This window comes from Arctopsyche grandis, chromosome 6 (assembly GCF_051622035.1).
Source record: "Arctopsyche grandis isolate Sample6627 chromosome 6, ASM5162203v2, whole genome shotgun sequence".
NCBI lineage: Eukaryota > Metazoa > Arthropoda > Insecta > Trichoptera > Hydropsychidae > Arctopsyche > Arctopsyche grandis.
In genome coordinates, this window is record NC_135360.1 from 10,900,897 (window position 1) to 10,925,350 (window position 24,454).

The 24,454-nt window shown below is 32.0% G+C and overlaps 1 protein-coding gene across 2 annotated transcripts in view; it reads right to left on the reverse strand.

The window, feature by feature from the left end:
• LOC143913272 (zinc finger protein castor homolog 1-like) overlaps nt 1–24,454 on the reverse strand; it is a 120,330-nt gene that overhangs the window by 25,043 nt on the left and 70,833 nt on the right. The window lies entirely within an intron of this gene.

Sequence of the window (24,454 nt, forward strand, 5' to 3'; positions counted from 1 at the left end):
AGATGCGTACTATTGCTATTTTTTTTTATTGGCTAATTTATTTAAGCCAGTTTAATTCGAACATGTGCATGTCTTGTTAGAATTAACATGTCGAAAATGCATTTATTTTCGTAATTTGCATCCGAACGTTTCATTATATTGTACGAATACATCTGTTAGATAAAATAATACAAATTATCATATGTATACTTAAGTATAGGCCGTCGTGCACGAGTAAAAATTATATGTAATCAATAATATGAAGTAATTGCTTAATATTCAAATTAATTTCGCACTGCCAAATAAAAAGTTTACGCTTCTCTGGTGCAAAGCAACAATTATTACGACTATATGTACATATGTATACAATTGATATCATGTGTGCCGCATATCAACTTTGCAAAAGGCGGGATAGCAAAGGTGTGGCAGAATAGCGCCCAAACGGTGGTTCGCAATCGGTTATTTATTTTGTATTATAATCTTTCGCCTGGAATCTCTCTCTCTCTCGACTGCCTCGCCTTATACAGACATTAAAAAGAAAATTGCAATAAAATTAAGACAATGGTAAATCACCATCTTAAGCTAGTACGCGTACCCAAATATGAATGTATGTATGTACATATGTACGTCATATGTCAGCGGTGCGTATAATAATCCAGAGATACTATACACTTGGTACGTTATTGCAAATAAATGGAAAACGCAATAAAAGACATGAATCGCGCGCGTATTGTACAAAAATGAGCGCATACGCTTTGTACGTTGCATAGTTTATATTCTGATCCTGACACTTAATATAAAATGACACTCAGGTACGAATCCACACCGTGAGGGTTGTTCTATTGGTCCATAGCGTACGTAATAACTAATTAAACTCAGGAATACAGTCACCATAGTTATGTTTTCACTGAACATCATACCAGTTGATAATGATAACCACCGACAAGTCCTGAGTTCGAGCCCTGGTTTGACCTCAATTGAAAATAATTTATTCTAAGTATTTCTACAGTGGTGATGGTCAAAACTTGGATGTTTGTGACTCCATGTCCATCGTTTCCTATCAGATTTTGCAAATCTATCTGATTTAATTGTTGAAACGGCTCCTCGCCAAATTGGCAAATCAACCTACCTACCTACTATTTGTATTTATGGTCTATAAATTTATATACAATACATATTTGTAAGTTTAAAACCATAGATATCGCTTAGGGCAACCTGTTATGGCACCATGGTAAAATATAATATTTTTAAAAATAATAACAAAAAATGTATGCGGCATTTCTTTCGGCAATTGAGATTTAGCTCAATTAAAGCGGCTGGGGCATATTCTATGGATGAGTGATATGGACAATGTATTGGACCAAAAAGAAAAGAGTAGTCCCAGAAGAACAAGAACAAAACTTAGCAACGAGAATCTAAATTGATCACATAAATATATACATATGTACATATGTAGATATTCTAAATGCCATTTGATCTCTCTAGGATTATAAAATAAGATTTAAAAAAATGATCAAATAAAATAAGAGAACAGAAAAATTAACTATGTACTTTGTCAAACAATGTAAAACAATCGGTATGTGCATTTTCTATTTATATAATACGCGAATTTTTTTATTCAAATTATGAAAAATATGTAACAATCTTATGTTTGGAAACCATAGGAATTAAAAAAATAAACCTGTTGAAAAATGTGTCATATCATTGATATAAATCAGAACATAATACGAAGAGTTCAGCATAGTTTTATATCATAGATACATTTTCATATACTATGTATGTTTGCATATTAACATTCCATACAAACGAACCATCTGTATATCATCACCTGTACTTATATGGAAAGTTACGCAAATTACACTGTTTAGTACCTAAATTTTAGCTTTTATTATATGTAAGTCTTCGCTGAAATATACATAACTATCAAATTATAAAGCTAGCCATTTAAACCATATAATATGTGGTTACGTAGCTATTAATCTCTGATTTAACCAAAACGAACAATTTGAAATATTCTTTTTTTAATCATTTGCAAATGCCCTCACAGATATTTACACAACGTACAGAAAAAAGTGTTGAAACCTTCTAATGACTGCTTCAATTCATAATAAGCCAAGCCTTGTTTCAAATCAATCACCATTGTTATGCAACACTCTTGAATCATAATGAATTCCTCACATCTCGAACCGAATATCAAGTCGCAACCATTGAAACAACCCTCTAACCACGCGCAAGATAATAAACTACAAATATTTATGCGTTTTCGTGCGTGGCCGCATGATTGCCTATATAACTGCAACACAATCGTGCATTATTCCACTCGCAAAAAAACTTAAATTCCTATTTTCCTCAAAAAAAAAAACAAAAAAATATGTAGATAAGACTAGGATAGTATTTCAGACAGTCATACATCGGTCGAGCAGCATTTGTATCCCATTAGTGTATTCAAATGTAGTGATGTATGTATCGCAGCGTGGTACCGCTGCTGCCACAGCTCATTATTCAATAACTTTTACAGATTGATGTTGGGACGTCAGGGGGGCGGACACGCTCCTCAACCACAACTCCTCAAATATACTGTCCACCGAAAAACCTAACAAGAAAGCGATACGTTGTACATACCCACCAATAGGACAATGAACGCGAGCACACCACGTCACTTTTGACGTTTCGTAAATCTTCCATCACGAGTGATTGGATGCTGCATAGGTACGTGTAAACTACAGAAAAGCAATCCAATACGGGAGGAATACGGAATATTTGATAGCACACTTGACAGCGGCTCAAATCGAATCGAATACATATGTACATTTCATACGAGTACCCGTAAGATTGATCACGAAAACAAATTATTTAGTTAACAAACCTTTATAATATTTAGATACTTCTTATGAACAGTCAAAATTTTGATAAGATATTTTCATTTTGGAATACCTTCTTTATCTTTTGAATTGTAGTGTTTATAAAATGGCGTGTGATATTCATTTTTTTTATTTGAATGTTCAAATAAAAATTCAAATGTTTTAATTTTTTATTTGAATTTCTGAATGTAACAAATAAAAGTTACTCAAAATGGATCGAAATATCGAAAAAAAAACAGTAAATAATAAAATTCGCTTACAAAAATCAGTGAGATACCGTTGTATTTTTAAGATTTAAATGTTGATGTAAATTTTGTAGATATCATGCGATCGTATGATTCAAAAAGTTATTAACAATGAGTTGTGGCGACAATCAGATGTCGTAAACCTTAATTTTGTCCCGGTGGCAGAGATACGCACGGTTCCACAGACCGAATGTTTACCGTCGACCAATAAATTTAATGAAGTCCAATTTAAAGTTTCCAACTGGTACGATGAGTTTTGTCAACATCCTCTTCCCATAGCGCACCAAAGGAAATACATAAAGGGATACTCGAATTGACGAAGTGACACTTCACATTTTACAAATCATGGATTTAAATGCTATGAGTTCCTAACAATCAATGTATGTACGTAAGGACGCCTGCTATTCAAATCTATACCGAGAATTTCATTACGAAATTTTCCCAATATGCATAAATTCCTATTATCATTATACGTATATATGTAGTTTACCTTAGGTCCTAAGGTGAACTACATATACATATACATATTTTGAATATATCCTAAGGCTTAGGATGTATTCAAACATCGTCCTGTATTACATAAATCTAATATAATGACAACACGCAACTCATTCAAATAATGTGTGAATAGGTTTTTGAGCATTTATCCTATTATACTGCAAACTATGTTGGAGTGATAAATGCAATGCAATGAAAAATGGGTATATTATGATAAGTTTTCATTGATTAAAACGAGAATCAAAAGTCAGTGTTTGTTTGGGGGAATGTTCAGAAAATCGTCATTTTTTTCATGTTCCCGTGATTACTTTGAAAATAAAGCTCGTTGTTAGAGTAAGATAATGTTGTAAATACTAACATTAACAATAATGCGTAAAATAGAATATGATCAATGGATCAGTAGCTATTAAAAAGTATTGTGAACATAATATACGAACAATAAAGAGGATTTAAAAATATAGAAATTCAAATATTGTACAAGCGAATATTTGAAATGAAACCAAGCTACATACACATCAAGTTTGTAAATTTACAATTCGCAAATTTACAAACTTTTTTCATACAATTCATACAATTTGCTTTAAAATATATATTTAAATTAATGCTTTTGCTTTCCTTCTTTTCGTCCCTGCGTGTCTGCTTCACAAAATATCAGAAACTACTAGGATAATTTCAGTTCATAAATAAAAATGTGAAATTTTGTTCCAGTATACGAAAACTTTTACAGAATGAACATATAAATTTAAGAAAAGTTAGGGATGTCATTTCAGATTTTTCAAGAGGGGGCAAAAGCTGGCCAGTTTGTGTTTGTTTTTTTATAAAACCTTATTTTTAAGAAGTGTCTGATCGACTAGTTGCAGTTTCTGCTAGCCTAAACTTTTAGAAATGAATAATCATAGTATAATATATCATCAAATGACATGCATTTTCCCGGCCTGTACGAATCTTAAAAGGTGGCAAATAACCGCAGCAAATGATGTCCCTGAGAAAACTACAGCTCAATATTAATTATGATAAATAAAACTGATTAAAAACTATAGAATAACACATGTCAATGTTTGCCAAATTTCAAAGGAAGCTCTTAGCATTTCAATGCAAACAATATATCTAATTTTTAAAACACATTAATTTTAATCGATTGATCAATGAAAATGTAAAAAAAAATTAAAGTCGACCTTTGCGATTGACGTTCATTATGATTTTGCAGCGTAAAAGTAAAAAACGAGCGACGGATTAATACATTAGTCGTTTTTTACGACACACATTTGTGCAGCAAATGTGAAAATCTCGTTCGGACCAAAAAAAATCAAAATCAAAAAGTTCATTTAATTTTTTGATTATAATAATCGTTTAATTATCATTGTCGAATTTCATGGAAACACACATTTTTCCATTAAAAAAAGCGGCATCCAAGGCCGGCAGAGCTGTCAATCCATCAACGTCCGGTCTGGTTGCGCCTTCTTCTTGTTTTATTCCACTCGGTACACGGTGTTCAAAATGTCGATAAGCGCACTCAAATTATCGTGCACTTTGCATCGCTTCCCAATACATCAAATCTAATTGATTTTACTTTCGAACATTCCGAGCAAAACATTTTCGCTACACCGAACTCGCACGTACGTATGTACATATCGAAATGCAACATGAACGCAAAACTCGAACGGATCAAAATATGATAAAAATAAAATAACAAACACACATCTCCACCTACTCGCTGTTTCGTATTTTTTTAATACAAATAAAACATTTCATTGTTTTGCCGACACGTGTACATATTTTATAAGTGCTTTGATTTTATACCTCTTCTTTAATAATGTATTCAACACACATGTAGTTGTTCCTATTCGTTTTTATTAATATTTTTTCGTATCAAAAAGCTAATTATATACATACGTGATACACATAGATGCGAAATTATACACATCAAAAGAAATGATAATCGATGAAAATAAGCCGTTAAAAATATATTATGCATGTGTATCGGAGACGATTCGCACACAAAGCGACCTAAACGACCGGAAAAACCGGATCCAAAAATATAGATACGACGAAAAAAAATCGAAATTTCGTCCAGTGATCCATTTTGCTAAAAAATTTTAGATAAAAATCTTAGAAAGGAGGGGGGGGGGGGGTGGACTGGGCGTGGTAAGTCGAATAGGTGTGTCCCGTATGAATGGATTTCCTCAAATTTCACGGCGTACGAATCCGTTCGGATTGTAATATAATTTCAAAACGTATTTAGAGAGTGATGGAATGCGGAGCAATCGATTAGGTTTGCCAAGGATGGCTCGATATGTGTGTGTAATTGCGCATTGTATTGTTTAGTGTCACAAGGAGAAAGTAGTGAAAATTCATTCGGTACTTACTTGACGTGAGGTTCGTACGGAACACCTGGTACTGAAATGAGTGATTCGAATCATTTATTACATACAGTGGGCATACGTACGATTTTTCTAGTTTTTTTTTTCATTTAGCTTCTTTTTTGTTTGACCACCAAATCATTTTAATAATGACGAACTTTTAAAATAGTTTCTACTCACTTGTGTTGGGGGAGTCACAAAAAAATGCTGTTTTGTATATTTGAACGCACCAGGTAATGGAAATGCACTATGTAAATGGCCTGGCCACGTTCACGTACATACATATGTATATATAATATGTATGTATGAACGACATATTAAAAAATAGAAAAAAATTATCTAACAGATCGATCCAACATATGTAAGTAGGAGCTTTCAACTAGTATACATGAATAATTTATCCAGACATTACTTTGCTAATTATAGAACACTCGAAAAAAAGCGTCTAGTTTAATTGAAAGCTTTTAGTTCCGAATATACATACATATATTCGAAATAGGAATCATATTATATTTTACAAAATACTAAATTTTGCTTAGTTACAAATAATTTTATCGTTTGTTATTATTTTATTTAAATATTATCCGATGTATGTATGTAAATTTTAAAAGTCGGAAAATAGTCGAAAATTATAGAAAAATTCTAATTTTCCATACTCATTTGATTAAAATGTTCATTATATTATCTATTATGCACCATTTTATAAAAATGAAAAAAAAATTGTTGAGATTAATCAATGGAAAATCTTTATTAAATTATTATTATATATTAATAGTATTATGGTTAAATAGTAATGTTCAGTGTTTGCGTTAATGCTAACCACTGAGAGGTTCCCGGGTTCAAGCCTTGGGTTGACCTTGATTGAAGAGAATTTATTCGGAGTAATTCTACAGTGTTGCTGAACGACTTGGAAATGATCAACTTGGATATTTGTGACTCCAAGTCGATCATTTCCTATCATAATTTGCCAATTTATCTGATTTCATTTTTGAAATGGTTCCTCGTCAGATTTGCAAAACCATCCTACCTACTACATACTTGTCGCCAATATTTAAATATGATTTATAAACTTGTATACGTACAAATTTAATACCATAAGTTTTGTACAACCCGTAATCGCATGATGGTTAAATATACATTTAAAGAAATTAAAATTTTTCAGAATTAGAAAAACAAAATTAGGTTTCTAATTGAACGATTGAACTATTCAACTTGACATAAAAGCGTTCATAAATAAAGTTACACTATCAAACAGTTTCCTGGATATAACTGAAAACTAGGCTGACATGAAATATATCCAATACCACTTAAATCAACTGTGAAAGCGGAATTTAAGCCGACACTATAAAATTCACACAAGAATACAACTTCTCCGTAAAATATCTAACAACACAATTCAAAATTACAAACATAACGATTTGCGACAACTAACAGTAAAGGTTAGCGTTAATAAAATCGATTTTACGACACGAGCCACATCCTAAAGGATCAATTTTGCAACGACCTAACGAAATAGAATGACGTAAAATAAACGGCAATCCCTAAGTTGAATTTACGACTAACTTACCATATAAAGTCACACCGAGGTAACATTACACATTACCGAATACCAAAAAAAAAATTATAATTACATGTGGAAAATGTATGTAAATGCTCACATTACGCAAACTACATACATACATACACATTAGCAAGAACCACACACGGAGTGAAAATCCGAGGAAAATCTACGCGGTACGATTTAAAAAAAAACCGACATCCAATCTTCACCTCGTCAATTTGTAACGTTCGGATATAAATTGTGCTCACGACGAGGTGCAGTCAGTATACGAGTATGTATGAGCGAACGCACGTGGATTTATTATGGGACGAATAATGTTCGTCCGAGTTCAATAACCAATATGCACGTTATGTTAAAAATGTTCGTAAGGTACACATACCTATGTACGCAGATATTGCATTATACATTTAAATAAAGGTCACAAGTGATTAATTCAGCGGCTGTCAAAATACGGCGCGCATCAAAAATCATCACCATAAATGTGCAAATTCAAAAGAATACTTTCTATGCATTGTACATACATATGTATATACATACATAATTAACGTTTGCATGTTGTTAGCTAAGCAAATCCACAGTTTACAACTTTCAACCAGCTTTATTACCGTTTATGCGTCAAGCCTGCCATAGGGCAAGTGCCCTATATCAATTAGATAATTCCCAAACACTCGGCCCATACACGCTCTGCACTATGCACACTCACTAACCACACAGTCAAAAATACTTTCTACATTTAATATGCATATTCATTATAAAATAAAATAAATGTATAATCAGAACCGTAACAAGGCATTGGCAACGGGACAATTGCCAAGGGTGCAAAAATCTGAAGGGCGTTCGGAGCGTGAAGCAAAACTTTCTTACGACGAAAAACACAATATGAACAATACATTTATTTACAGGTTTCATTTAAAACTTAAACGAGCCGTTAGTTAGTGGGTACCATTCATGCAGGTCATTTTTTTATAGGAAAATAAAGATCCTAACATAATTTTATGGATATTTTAAATGTACTGAATCTCATTCAAGTAACCTAAACACATATCTCTGAAAAGCTAAACACATATCTCTGACAATGACAGCGACAATAGCCACGGCTAAAAGAAGTTTCAGCAAATTCAGAATAATCTAAAATGATTTGAGTACTGTAAGAAGTTAAGATCGCACTTTTGATTTAAGCCTTTTGTCAATAGAAAGTAAATTAGTGAGTGATTTCAAATTTCACCAAAAAAATATTTTTTTTAATTTGAAGTATGAATATGCAGTTAAATTAGTACTACGAATAAATATTTTCATTTAATAAAATCAAACTTAGTATAATTATATTGTACAGAGTTCTAGTAAAAGTCTGTCATGTCAAAATTATAACTTGTCAAGATGAACTCCAAGATAAAACCGCCATCCAGAATAAAAAAACGAAAAAATCTTCACACGATTATCGCTCACAATAATAGCAACCAATTACTACAGGTCACACTTTTAAATACGAATGCATTTGTAGAAACTCAATTTTGGATTATTTACCAACAAAGAGAAGGTTAAGCTTTAACGATTGGCGTTTTTCACGCGCATCAAAAAAATATTTTTTATTTATTAAAAAAAAACGTGAAATGAAACTTGCGAGTCATCGCAAGAGCTTTCACCGTGAACACAATAAGCGTAGCGATCACACTCGCGCACAAAGATGACGACCCCAGACAGACGTATGAAATAAATCAGAGATTCCAAAACAGTCAGTGAAAAACAACATACTTCAAGAATGTTATTTGAAATCTGTACAAACTCTGGGAAAACAAATACTGGGAAAACTTATGTACAAACACAAAATTTTCTGTTTTGACTGAAATTTATCATAATTATTTCAATTGGAAAGTACATATAATACATACATACATGAAATATATATGAAACGGGGGTTTCCCACCGTTTGCAAGTATCTTTGAATGTAGGTATACAATTTCTCTGCGGCTATGCGAGACGCCCAGGTTGCACAAAAAGCGCGACGAATCGCCTTAATGAGGATGCGATTGCGCAAAATCGAAAATGGTCGAGTGTGAGAATCGCGTAAAATGATAAAGAATTCTAAATAAAATAAAATAAAATGAAGCGGTCAAGCGACGGGATCTTCGGCCCACTGTCGGATGGGTGAGGGCGTAAAGGGACGCAATTAGTGGTTCATTGTTGAGATGGCGGTGTTAAAGGTTACACATATCGATTATTATTATCGATGTATGTAGATGTGTGTGTGATTGGAAACCGAAGCATTCCGATAGGTTAGTGATCCCCTCTATGATGATTTTATGTATGTATCGAATCATTGTCGATGATGAATAAGCGATTTACATACGTTTTTGTTGATTTATAATGTCTAATTTGACTATAAATTTGAACGCAGATGGAAAATTGTTCTAAGATAATAATTCCTATAAGGAATATTATAATGTTTTTTTTTTTTTTTACTAATCCTTATATGCAGTTTTCGATATATTATATTTTGATTTTTTATTCATTATAAAAATGACGGCTAAAATTTTCAAATATTTACTATGAATTATTCATTCATTACGTTTACGTACGAATTGATTAAAATTCAAGTTTTTATTATGTATTATATTCAAAATATAAAATATTTGACCAAAATATAAAGATGTGATAAAACATAAGCACGTACTAATTTAATACACTTGTGAAAATATTGAGCTTTTCCTAAGCTGCTTACAAACGAGTTTCAAAATTTCAATTTAATTAGAATTCAGAATTTAAACTTAGCTTAACCTACATAGTATATATAGTGTATGCATATTTGATAAAATGTTTTCTATCAATTCTCTACAACTACATATGTACATATGTAAGTAAGTCTTCAAAAAATTCAATTAAAATCGCCGAACATTCAATATCAATTTATCGAAAACATCGACGATTGTGTATCAAATATGGCAAAGAATAATATATTCTAACATCGTATATATAAATAATCTCGAATAGATTCGTATAAGTACGTACATATATGAGATAAAATATGCTAATGTAATTTTTTTGATTATTTATGAGCTCGGAGCAAGTGGTTTTTTTGAGTAATTGTATATATTTGAAAGCAGATTTCGCGACCGACATTCCGTGTGACCTCGAATAATTTTAAGATATTTGTTGTTTGACTCGTATTTATCAATAAAAAAAAGTTGTCCTCTTAAGAGGCATTATCAATAGTTTCGCCGAACGAATCTAAATTTTCAAAATACCATCACATTCAAGAGTGGTAAAACAAATTAAATAAGCACCCATCTCGATAATGTTACAATTTGTAATTTGAATTGAATGAAAAGATACGGATCAAGACAATCCATAACGTTTTCAACACGAGAGCGATGACCTTTACCCGCCCTCTTACCAAATGCGAGTCAATATCAAGTTCAAGAGCGAATGTTATTGTAAGTACCAAAAAAATAAAAATTGAATAAATAAATAGCTATCGACGAATTATCAGAGCGACCCTCCTCGCGATCTTATATGTGTTACATTTCAGATTTTAGATTAAAAATTTTTAGACAGCTCCACACATAAGAATACAAACTCGTGTATGGTAATACACACACCCACGATTTATTCATTATTTATTATATATGCACGTATTAGTGCAAACTTGTACGTACGTATTATTCGGATCAGGGGCTCTTAGCGTGTGGTGCGATTACAATTTCACGCTCGACGAAAAATAAATTTTCAAATTAGTTCCCTCCGTGAAAATGTGTATTTTTCGCTTAAAACGCGATAAGATCCATCTATCCACATCGGGTAGATAAAAAATGAAATGTAAATAGCGTAATTTGTCTCGTATTACACGCTCGACTATTTTAATACACACCGCGGTGGAAATTCGTTAAAATTAAGACGAGACGGGTCTTAAGGCGTGAAAAATCTATAAAATTGACGCAATATTATAAATATTCATAACAATATATTTTTTGACAGGATACCTCAATTTTTTATTATTGCAATAATAATCGACAGCTACGTAAAAAAATGTCCATATTCGTCAAGGCAATATTTTTTAGTACATGTTAGATTTTTGAATATTCTATTATAAAAACGCTATTAAGAGCTTAAATTTTCAACAAGAAAATGCATATATTATATTAAAAATAAGAAAAAAATAAACTTTTGGTGCTATTTTTTTGTACAGTTCATAAATAATACAAGTAGGGACAATTCTTGAAGCTCTCTAGACAAAGATTTGTAATATTGAAACAGCAATTAATTGGGTCAAAGTACTCTAGAGTCGATGTATTTCAACTAACCAAAATTTAAAGCATCCTATCGATTACAACATAAGCACACTAAATTATATGGAAAAGTTTTGGAAAATTGAGTTAGCCGTTAATTGTCAAGTGTTATAAAAATGACGTGTCCCAAATAACTGACAACAACCGCATTTTATTCATTAGAGCATAAATTTAATATTCAATCGGCAATATATTTAAAAAAAATTGTTTTTAATTACTGAAATGTAGTCGAAATCTATATATGAGACGTCATATTTGAAAGTATTTCCAAAAAGTCCAATTTTCAGTTCTAAAAACACTATTTCTGTTTGACTGAATTCACGAATTGTTATCACTTCTTTTAATTCGATATGTCCATAGCCTTGGAAAAGCACAATAGACTTATAAAGGCCACCAGTATTTTTAAATATTAATAAACGCAAAACATTATACATATTTAATGCTTTGCGAGATATTTCGCAAAATGAAGAAAAGTGGACTTCGCCACTTTCTTTGATTGCTTTGATATTATGAATTTTAAATATATAAGAACATCATGAATCACAAATTAGGTATCAATCAAAAAATATCATTTTAAATCAAAACAAAGTCAAGAAATATGTATATCATCACATTAAAACACCACTGGAAAATAGGTACCAACTAAAAGTACCACTGCAAAAATTTACTTTCGATCAATCAAAAGCTGTTGAAACATACATATAAATAAAACACACACAGACTGACATTCAATTTTACGCACACCGATATATGTACATACATATGTATATGTACATACAAAAAAAAACTAAAAGTCAATCATTTAATATCGCATATATAATATATTGAGAACAGTCTCCAATCGGAAGTAGGCACATAGACGTACAGAAGTTCATTCAGGAAATTAATTTATTACGTTAGCGCGTGCCGTTCGCGATCAATCCGCTACAGCTTTCGATCGAAAGTAGCGAATGTCAAACTGTGTCTCGCAGCCGTTTCCTACATATCTGGACGATAAATTACACATAGCCGAGGTCAAGTTGAGCGACCCACGCGCGCGTGCACGCGGTTAGACCCTACTTACCGATAATGAACTCGATCGAAATTTGCAACAGACCGTTTCGCAACATCTTACATAGGTATTCGCGAATAGGGAAAGTCTCGTCTCGATTGTTAGTCTCGTTTATCGCGGTTTGACGGTCCAGCCCACCCGCGAGATCGATCGTCGCCCCGCAATTGATGAATCGTTTCGGCTTTTCGGTGGGCAATCGAGCGTGATGATCGTTATTAATATTATAACGTGCCCACGAAAGTGTGCATGTTTCCGCTGCGATTCGGGATAGAAAACGCATCCGTGTGTACTCAAGTTGTGAAGTTAATATACGTATGTACATATTAGTAGCAGCTACCACATCAAAAACTGTCGCCTTTCAAATTGCTATAAATTTGAATTTATATCAATTTGAGACCGTCGAATGTGATTCAAGAGAGTCAGTAAAATATAATATATATTTTTAAGGCCTCGAGAAGGTTATGGATGCAAGCCTTATTATATACTTAAAACCGAATAGAATAATGTAATTAAAGAGCTACATGTAAGATTTACAATACGAAAATGCTCTAAAAATGATTAAAATAAAAAGTCGAAATTTTTAACTGGTTATATGGAAAAATAAAGGTTTTCCACAAAATTTTCCCGTCCAATATGATACACACTTTATGTATAAATATGATACACACTTTATTCGACTGCTTAAAAATTAATACAGAAGACGTCTAAAATATACATCTAATTAATTAGTCTAAAACAAAATTGTAAAAAAGGCTGACATTCTAATCTGTTTTATTATACACACATAATTATCATATTTTCATAGATTTATGTATTCGAATATACTAGAAATTAATTATGCATCAACTCTATATTATAATAATAATTCGAAACATGAACACAGTAGACTACAAATTTAATAGAAAATTTCACCAAATCAATCATAACAACATAATTAAATCAATTAATTAATATCGTATTTCTAAAATGGCTGCCAAATAAATAATAAATCTACAAGTTGGCGAAATTGCCAACACTAAATGAGTTCACTTTGTTGTTGGAGCCACCGCCCAACGGCCACGATAATGACAAAACGAAATTGTTATAATTTGTTATTGTAATTGCTAACTTCAAAAATATATAATACACACACACATACATACGCATGTGCTCGTTTTAACAATATATTTAGCTTGTATAATTGTAAGTATGAAATGATAGATGGTTCGAATCCTAAACAACGAGTAAGTAATAAATACATAAGGTGGAGTTTAAAGATCATGATCTCATCATTTCATTTACAATTATTGACTTACATATTATACAAGGTGTATATTAAAAATGATAAAAACCATTTCAGTAGAAGAAAAAAATCAACAACAATATATTATTACGTATTAATGGTTATAGGCGACGTTAATAGATAACTACTTTCTATTGACTACGGGAGGCTGTGTGTTATATTAAAATATGGCAAAAACAAAATAGCCGTTTTTCTTGACATTTTCGATCATCGCGTTTTTATTGAGATAAAACATTTATTTAATCAAATAAACTATCTTACGATTAAACGTGTATGATTACCGCGCATTAAAGGTCTAATGAACGCAATGTGTTTTAATGTTTGAACGCAATGTAAACATATAAATTTTTAGTCACGCAATCTCATTACTAACGCAGGCATGTTTGTTTTTCTCTTTTAATCCTATTATTAATTTGCATAAATATACAGATATAACATACGAATGGATGTAATAATCAATTACAAAGCCTAAACAGAAAATATGCATTCCAATTAACCGCAATAATATAAATCGAACCAACTAAAAACTGAACCTATAATTACGTACAAAAATAAATTGAAATTTTTTAGCTAATGAAAAATACCACAACATAAATGTATAAATTGATGTCATAAAGCTAACTTACACGCTATAATTACGCATAAACTTAAATTGTAACTTTCTTATTGATACTTTTTAAATCTGATTTATTCAACGATGTCCTGTTGCCTTGATGCCAGATATGATGGAAATTAATCAAAGGAACTTGTCTGATTTTTTTATTAAAACCTTATCAATGTTCAATCAATGGTCATAAGCAATAACGATTGAGATAAGCTGTGACTAATTATACAAATAACTTTCTATGACTTTTGTATTCAATTTTGCTGACGAAGCTTTTCCGAAAATTTTCCCAGGTGATTATAGCGATTTATATTGGCATCATAACTAAACAAGTTGTTAATATTTTGTATGCCAAATAAATCGTGTGAAAATTATGGAAAACAGAAAGCGGATATTGTAAAGCATTAATTTATAGCCATATGTAGATTTATCGCGTTTTCTACATTTTTATGTATTTTTCGTCGAAATTTTCGCGAGTGAAAGCCCAAACAATAAAAAGCGTCTTAAACAATAAAAAGGACAAAAACCGCAAACGATAAAAACCTGTATTTTATTCAAATAATTTAGCGGTTCGACCGTATATTTTAACACGTTGACCGGCCGCATGACCTTTTTTTATTGCAGCCGATTTTTTTTATCAATCCGACTTTATTTATTTAATTTATAATATTTTGTCGTAGTACATACATATATACGAAGAAAAAAAAATACACACCTATTGAAAAATTCGACCGCGTATTCGCCGTTGGGGTCATTCGGCTTCCTATTAGATCTAGTTGGCCGGATCAGGTTTCGCGAAACTGGATTAACCAAACGGGCGGCCGATTCGAAAACATTTTTATTTATTAATATACCAACAATAAAACAATAAAAACGACCGTCGGAACGATTTCTCATAAGTTTTGCCAAAAGTGCCCCAAAGGCAACGTTTGCCAATCGGGTAAGGGGAGTATACACACTCGAGCACAAACCGCACATATTCCACACGTTTCTCAACATAATGTTCGATAAAACCAAAAAAATACCTATTTTTTTAGCACACACACTCACACTGGGCATAACAAAATTCGACAGCAATTTACGAATTATTATTAGAAAACGCTATTCAAGTCGTTTGCGGTTTGAGCGAAAAATATTACGTCTACGCAAAATCAAATTTCAATATTGCCAAAAGAAAATTAGATACCTATACATTTTTACGATCCAGTTCCAATGTACATACATACATATAATATAATACAAATTCGAAATATTTTGAGAAGCTCCGTTTGCCGATTGGCCGCCAGTCGGCGAAACACACACATAACAATCGTTCAATTATTACGAGATGTCGGCTCGGCGAGATCGTTACCCCCGTTTTCCATTTTCGCCGACATTTGCGCCGCGAGAAAATCCAACAGATGCTTCCCGATGATAAAAACTGAGAGAGGTCGGCCAGTTCGATCGCCGAGCATTGTGGCCAATTTTTTTTGTCACTGCACTATTAAATTATAAAAATTTTCAATAGTGACGCTGATCCACGATTTTGATATCGAGAATTATACACATTCCCAGGGAAATTCAACCTTTGGAAGTACATAATATCTATACGTGCTCTCGGGAATTTTAATCGATAGGCGAACAATGGGGACTATTAGGGTTAAATTTGCGACCTTTGCATACGTTAATAACTATAAAGGATATACATTATCAACTTACCTTTATAAAAAAATTATTATTTCTTGTACATGTAAAAAAAATTCAGTCCGATTCAGTTAGTAGTTTGGGAGAAAATCGAATTCAAAAACTTAAAAAAAAGAGGACACCTATAAGGGGAGGTACCATTTCCGGTCAACTTAAAAATTTGAAAAAAATGTACGTAGTGTTGATAAGAATTTCAGTAACCGATACTAAGTTTCGGTTTGATAGGACTAACGGTGTTGAAAAAATCCCCAAAATACACAGACACACGCATTTTTTCTAGATCATGAAAACGTGATCAGTAATCGATTCTGAGTTCACTCACAAAACTTCATCTATTGTTACTACGTACATAGATAAAGTAAAAAATTACAATACGAATTATATGTATGTCGCAACATACATACATATAACTTACAAAAATGATTAAATTAGGTGTTACGCGATTGACTTATTACACACTATCCGAATCAAAGGCATATGTAGATGCAGAGCCGTGCATGCAAGGAGACGGCGACCCGGGCGCCAAAATCAGGGGGCGCTAAAACCATCAAAATGCAACGAATTTCCAAAATTTTCAGTGAAATAATAAATATTAAGACAATTTTACTGCTTTCGGACGAAAATTGTCAAAAAATGAACCATAGAAATCCTTCGATTATTTTTTCAAACTACAAGTCTTGGTTTCTTGACAATATAACATATCTATGTATGTACATATATTATCAAACAACTAACCAATTTCATCTATGTATATGTATGTATATAATTTAAATATAATGTACCGATATAAAATAGCAGTAGATATGATTTTAAAAGGAAAGGGGGGAGGGCTCTGCATACACGGTTTAAATCAAAGAAGACAGACTTGTGAAGTGGAGATTTAAAAATCTTACGTTCATCTTTGAGATGCGTGGACATATATATATATATATATGGAGATTAGGAATAGAGAATTTTATAATTTTTAATTTTAAGTATGTATGTATGTATGTATAGTATTGCTCCTTTTACTATTAGTATCAATATATGTATGTTTAAAGCAAAATTTGCATAAATTAGATGAGAAGTAATAAATTTATGAACTCGACTGATGCATTTAGAATGCTATTTAAATATAGACTTTCTACATAAGTAGGTATACTTGATGATAGATAGATTTGATTACAAAATTATAGATGAATTTTAATGAAAATAATCTAAAAATAATGCATATTTAATGTTGTTAATTAGAGAGACTTGCCAATTTCCATAAAAGATCAAACCTAAAAGCATGTAAACATGTCATATCTAATCATAATAAATTTATTCCACATGCTAGGAAGAGTAATTACATACATACATAAAATATGTATAATGTATTAAATGTACATAACTACATCACAAAATTAATTAAAACATGAAGAGTATACATATTATAAACACGGATACATCAAAAAGCGTATTACAGTGACACGAAAAATACGCCGATCGTATCACACACATCGTAATCGGTCACGATTTGATTAAACGTCAATACGAAAGGTTGCCGACCGCTGGCCGACTCACCAGGTAAATGCTACAAATACATACAATCGTACCGGAGATCTGTGGCCGTTTGTACATATTCATGTATCCAAAATACATACACACACACACACACACACACGAACGGACATTTCGAACCGAATATGATATCGAGCAAATGTAACAAAAAATAAAATGTCAAAACCGGAATTCCATTTTGGTATTACATACATATACATACGAAAATATACATAGGTGTATAAAAGAGATCTGCCCCGTGCCGAGATACGGGCGCTTCACAAACTGCGGGACGCGCGATACGATTTTTAATTACGGTTGTTATTATCACCGCCATTGTGGATCCTCCGTCGATTAATTACGGGCGAACTAGATTCGGCGAAAATGACAATGACATAATCTCTTTTGATGTTTCCGGTTCTGTTCGCAGGGTACGGAATTCAAAATACTATGACCGGTCGTTCTAAAAACCGCGACCATCGATCATTTCGCGCAAAAGCGGACCAATTCGAGCGGCTAATTTGCATTCTAATCTATCAAATGTGCACATGAGCGAAAGCCAATAGGTATACAGCATTTTTTGTACTACTGCCTTGTAATGAATGTATGAAACAAACAGTTATTAAATATTAAGTATTTTATGTATGGTATGTATATATATTATTTTTTGTTTTTTTTTTTTCAAAAGAAACTCTACCCTTTTTAGACTATTTTTAAAGTCTGTTTTTTACACATATTATAATGTGGTAATGCGTTATAAAATATTCATGAAGATCCATTTTGAGACAATTCCTCATTCATACCATACCAACACCGTTGACTTCCGGAGGCGCTAGTTACGTCACTTTGTAACACATATTTTATATTATGAATGATTCAAAAGTAACAACGTCTTTAATATTTGAAAAGAATCATTCAAAAAAATAATAAAAAATCATTCATTTATCATAAAATTCAATCTAATATCTATTGTCATAATGAAACTATTACCGGAGCTTTTTTAAATATCATTTAATATTTTTGAATTTGAATTAAATATTTTTGAATTTTAAAATTCGCTAGATAATTAATTATAAGTTAAAGCATTACAAGATTACAATGAATATATAAAAGCAACTGACTATTGATTCCAATACTCGCCTTTGGCACATCAATACCAGATTTTGAGTTAAAGACTGCAAAAGCCAAAAATCTGTCTCACAAACTCTCGGAAACCAACAAAAATCATTGTCATATTCGAATTCGGTGGGTCAAATATTGATTAGTGTCTACCCCGTATTTTTTTTTTTGTGTCTTAGTGTTATTAATAGACTATTCAAGAATACAATGACTTTTTCAATGATTATATTAAAATTTACATTATGTATGTATTCGACTTACATATATCGATGTTCCAAACGATACTTAATATAACATAAACTAGTATATGATTAAAATAGGCGCACGGAAGAAAAAAAAGCAATAAATAAAGCGAGAAATTTAAAAAGCGCAATATTTAAAAATATGCTAAAACACACAAACGGAATCGATAATATTCATCCATAGTTGTTTACATTCCTTATCAATCCAACAACTTTCCGATTTTTCTTTGCACTTAAACACGACTTTTAAAATCAATAACCAGAGTATAAGGAAAATTCTCATATAAAAATTAATCCGAAAATATTCTCGGCTTAACATACTAGCCTAAGGTATAAAATATAAATCCATAGATACGCCGAGGGGAAAACGTTCATTATGTAAAGAATTTTTTAATTTAGGTTTGAATTTATATAAAGTTCTACTCCCAAACACACACACACACACACACACACACACATGCACACAGAGAGAGAGAGCCTCTTTTATTGTAATTTATTTTCGACCGAAAAAATAAAAAATTCACGCATAAACATTTTAAATAAGGATGCCGCCGATACGAAACGCGCCATGTATCTACATATCTCTTCTGTATTGCACACGACCGTATTATATATTATAAATATTTCAAAAAAACACTAAGCAAGCCTCTCTCGGGTTAGGGCAAAGGAACGCGGAGAGTCCAATTTGAATCGAAGATATTTTTTTCCATTATCTTGATCACTTGTTTGATATGATGTTTGATTAATTGTCTTGTGGTTTTCGGGTCGAAACTCGCCCGCTTCACCGCATTAATATTTCCCACTCCATACATACACTTCCAGCTACAAATAAATATCACTATACGTATTCAAAACGGACACTATTTCGTTTTGATGTTTCAAACAATACTTACATACGCACACAATGGCGGCACAGCAGCGCGGTAGACTCGTTTCTTTCTTCTCATTTTGTTTTTTCTTTTTTTTTGTATTCGTTTTCAAACGTCCAAACTTGTAATTACTCAATACGAATGCTACCTACCTACTTACTACACACACATACGTTAATTTCACCGAATGTGATCTGAGATTAAATATTATATATGTATGTATATACATGTGTAAAACGAATTTATGATACGGTTCTACAGTAATATAATGGCGATATGATATATGGCCGTGTGTTTTTTTTTTATTACATACAATGAATATGTTTTGGCGACGACCAATCAGACCGCATAATTAATAATACCGACAAATATAATGATTTCATACGTCACTATTTAGATCGGTGCAATTAAAAATGAATCTGATTGGTCAACGCTTCGGGCTTGACCCCTCCCACAATTCGTAACATTCAATCAACACCACCAATTTTACAATTCAGAATACCAAAAATCATTTCAAAAAATGACCAATCCATAGAAAAGTGTACTATTGTGAAACGAAACGGCTTAGATTAAAAAAAAATTAGGGTTAATAGCGATCGACTGAAACTTGTATTTAATCAAATTCCAAATCGTGAGGCAGTAAATTTTAGAAACTTGTACAATTTTGCGTCAATTGCAAAATCAGGTAAATCAGCACATGTCAAACGCTACACCTCCCAGAATCTGAACGTGCAAATTAATGCCTATTAAAACAAATCTGCGTGCCATATTATAATGAAGTTTTATCAAGAACAGTGTCACAATTATTTTTTAAATCTTCTCGCATCGCAGCACGGCAGTACGGAATCGATAATGATGATGATGATGACGGATAATAACTCGTAATAAATAACTTGCAATAAAATAGGAACACGGACGGAACAACTTATGTATTAAGATTATAACAAAAAATAAACTGAAAGGTTTATGCAAATCGTATTCAAATTAAACAACTTTTTGCAACAAAATATAATAAAAAAATGTATTTTTTGATAGATTGTAAAATAGACTAATTATGATAAATAATTAGTAAAAAATTGAAACGAACTTTTATGTCTTGACATTAATTTCATAACTACTCATACATACGTACATACATACATGAAAAAAAAACCAGTACTGATCGAGTCGCATTAAGTTGATGACTATAGTTAATTTTATTTTAACTAAATTTTCTGTCAATTATTACCGTTTGAAAACAAGCATTATGTTACCCAACTCGTTGCCCTTTGGCTGCTTTTGGACCAGTTTTTTTTTTTCACATAACTTTGATTTAATTCCACGTAGGAAATGTCAATGTTAAATAAAACATAGTTCGTCATTAAAATGTACATAATTCGTCATAACTTTGATCGATGGAAATTTTAACGATTCGGCGAGTCGGGATGTTAAGTTGATTATAATAATAGGTGATAATTAATGGCGAAGGTGATGATCTGGTGCTTCAACTAACCGGGCACATTTTATTGTAGTGTGATACAGATACACCCACAGTGGTTTTACAACCGACAATCAATAAATATTTTTACGGTAAAAATTTGAAACGTGGGGCGATCAGGTTTTTGTAGAGAAATAACGCTAAATTAACATAAAATTTTATTGGTGGACCCGCGTGGTACATGTAACACAACAAAAAGTGCCACAATTAAATTTTATTATACGGAATTACGATTTTTTTTACTTCATCCTTTACATAAACACAGGTTTACGTGGCCGATTACGTTTAGAATATATATAAAATATATATGAGTACAAAAAAAACAACACAGAATCCGAGCTCTCGAACGTCCGATTGTGAGATCAAAATTATAAATAAAGCATGATTTCTACACGAATTACGGATCATTACGCCGTATATTTACAGATCATGCATCGGACGTTTACATTCTTCTTTTGATACGGTCAAATTTCTAGAAATGTAATTGATGATTTCGTGCACTCGTGTTTTGTATACGTATGCCTAATGAATCAATAATCAATAATGACTCTTTTTACATAGGAAGCGGATCATTCTATGTATGATACGTACATGCATGTGTACATACATACAAGCAGTGCTATCATTTGGTGGGTTTCCAAAAGCTTCCGAAAATTGTTGAATCAACTTGTGTTCATCATCCGTAAAAAAACAAATTGACATGGTTATTGAGATAATTGTAATGACAGTACATATTGGAATATACCCGTTGTTACAGAAATTAGATGAAGCAAGTGTGCGTAAAAAATCTAATAAAATCTATTAATATAATATTATGACTCCTAAATATCAATTAACAGCAGCTTCATAAAAACATTGTTTATCGCCGCAATAAATAATTACAAAGTGTGAAAACGTTTTAGCGACACATTGTAAAAAAATATCACAAGTCGTTCGGATGAAGTTGATTATGTGATTCAATAATAATAACGAACAGGTAGTGGATGTTCGATTTTTAAAATATCGTTTATCTCCAAAACAAACCATAGTGGTGACACACGCACACTATAAAAGTCGGATTTAACCGACCATAAAAAACGTATCAAAACGAGCGAAATTGAATCGGCGACAATGCCAAACACAAAAAAAATAAAATAAACAAATGGAAATAATATGGAAATCGCACATTATAACCGCACTCTGATAGCTAAGTCGTTATATTTATTTTCATATATACGCATATAATTTTAACGAGCCTTAATAAGGACACCTTCGAATATACATAAGTGACACTCCAATGGCCGAAAATGAATATTCATATCGAAACAAAATGCGCAAATAAATATCTAGGTTGAATTTCGACAATTGTAGATCAGATAAGTATCTCTGAAACTTTCGTTGACAGCTTGTTTACCGACTGTAAAATAATAACCCTTAACTGACCGATGACCGTGGACACTTTGTGCGCGAAAACAAATAAGCCACTGGTTTCGAAGAGAGCTTATGTATGTATGTATGAACGATTATCTTCTTATAATATAATATATGCGTGTGTCATTAATCTACAGAGCAACAATAGTCGTTTATTAACGATATTCAAGAAGAATGAATTACGAGCTCAATATTAACCGGTCCGTTACATGTTTATTTACCATAATATAAAAATCCGGTTTTTGCTTAATGGTATCCATTTTTTTTACTAACAATCTGACCAAATCTACTAAAATTGTTATACGGAGACCTCGTTTTATTTTTTGATTTTTTTTCGGTACACTATCTCTCAAAACGAAAATCGACAACTACGCTTGATTTAGTGAATTTTTAATTACTTGTTTTGCGTCGCGATCCAGTTTTAGGAAAACGAGTTCAAAAACGTTGTCGTATTATGTATATACGTATGTATATCAAAGCGGGCGCACACATTTTCAGTTTTTAATTTATTGCAAATTTTATATACATACATAGATTTGGCGTTGGTGTATTTTTATTATTTTAATTTTCACAATACACGAGCATAGGTATAAATCGAAAACCTATTAAGCTCGTATATTTTACGCGAGATTTCTTTTTTCGGCACAAAAACGTGTTTCAAACACGCGCGTTCGCTCAGAAAAAAATATTGTAAATTATTTTTTAAGATATTTTTAATTTATATTCGCCTTTTCTTCGATAGAAATAACGGTGGACTATTTCTCAATGTCACGTTAATTATTTCGACTAACGAAATTCGAGGAGAAGTAGATGTAGAAGAAGAAGAAGACACCCGGGGACAATGTCGAATCAATAAAATACTCATTGTATGCATACATAATAAAAATCGAAGTGTTCCGTTTCGGTAACACTAATTTTTATGATAGATAGCCTATGGGCGGGTGAATGGACTCTCGAGACAAGTATGTGTAGGATCGATTCCGAGAAATGGTCACAATGGGGACCCCATCGATTAAAATCTAAAGGACTAATATACCGACATGTATTGGCCTCTTGTCCATCAAACAATGAAATGAGGAATTATAATAAAGTTACATGTATGTAGAACGCGCACAATAAAGTACATATTATGCAAGTAGATCAGAGAAAATCAATTATGAATATAATACTATAGCAATTTCACATTGAAAATAAATGGATTTACTTATCCCGGGATGACACGATGCGATTAGCTAGGACCACGAGTAACTTGGACGTTACTCGCAGCGTGGCAACAGGTGATTCAACCGTTTTTGAACGTTTTCGACTTCCATGTTACTCGCATCGTGTCAACCCGATATTAATGAAATCAACCATATATGTGTAATTTTTTGGAATCTATATCATCATGATTTTTTATCTGTAATCTG